Genomic DNA, 1,164 nt, shown 5'->3' on the forward strand with positions numbered 1-1,164 from the left:
ACTAGGAAACTCAGAGGAATTTACACTTGAATTCTGCTGGGGAAACTTGAGTGCACAACACAATCCGTCAACGAATATCATCCATATTTCCACTTCATAAAATTCAAGCATCAAGTTTTTGGTGTCGTTGCTAGGGACTTCGGCAAAATAGTTGTTAACAGTAATTTTTGTGTTTTCTTTGCAGAACTTTCAATATCTGGCGAAGTACGACCCGGAGATTGATAGAACATTTCGAAGGAGACTAAGAGATTGCCAACAGCAACCACAATCCGATAAAAAAGAGGGCGGAGCTGCCTAGGAATGAAGCACCAAACAACAACAATGTCATGGAAAATCCAATTTTGTTGGCAAATGATCGCAATAGGCCCATTAGGGACTATGCATCGCCAAACCTCTATGATTTCTCTCCGGGAATCATGAGGCTTGCCTTAGACGGAAGTAGATTAGAAATGAAATCGGTGATGCTGCAGATGATCCAGGCTACAGGTCAATTCGGAGGAAGGCATGGCGAGGATCCACACGCCCATCTTCAAAGTTTTATTGAAATCTGCAATACTTTTGTGTTCCCGAACATCTTTGCTGAAGAAGTTCGACTAACATTGTTCCCATTTTCTCTCTGTGATCAGGCTAGAAAATGGGCTTATTCTCTCGAACCAGGAGAGATCACTTCTTGGGAGCAGGTGGTGGAAAAGTTTATGAAGAAGTATTTTCCACCTACCAAAAACGCAAGACGAAGAAAACTTATTACTAATTTTGAACAAAATATGGACGAATCACTCAGCGATGCTTGGGCAAGGTTTAAAAGGTTACTTCGAGATTGTCCGCATAATGGGCTACCAGATTGCATGCAAATGAAAATTTTCTACCACAGTTTGAATCCTGCTTCGCAGACCGCTGCCAATACGGCATCAGCTGGTGGTCTGCTTGAAAAGACTTGCGATGAGGCGAAGAATATCCTAAACCTCATCTCCAAGAATCATAAAGATTGAAGGGAGAGTGACCAGAGATTAAGACTCAAGGATTCTGACGCAAATAACGGTGCTATTGTCTCATTGCAAAACCAAATGACCGCAATGATGAATTTGATTCAAGGAATGACGATCAGCAGCCCAACACCACAAGGTGGGTAGATTAACTCAATAAGTCAAAACACCGCAAGGTGTG

At 42.2% G+C, this 1,164-nt stretch overlaps 1 non-coding gene across 1 annotated transcript; it reads right to left on the reverse strand.

Moving 5' to 3' along the window:
* Nucleotides 1-728: 728 nt before the first annotated feature.
* On the reverse strand, nucleotides 729-835 carry LOC120076920. Its single transcript, XR_005481667.1, has one exon. It is a non-coding gene; the product is annotated as a small nucleolar RNA R71 (small nucleolar RNA).
* Nucleotides 836-1,164: the final 329 nt, after the last annotated feature.

This window comes from Benincasa hispida, chromosome 4, assembly GCF_009727055.1.
Source record: "Benincasa hispida cultivar B227 chromosome 4, ASM972705v1, whole genome shotgun sequence".
Taxonomy (NCBI): Eukaryota; Viridiplantae; Streptophyta; class Magnoliopsida; order Cucurbitales; family Cucurbitaceae; genus Benincasa; species Benincasa hispida.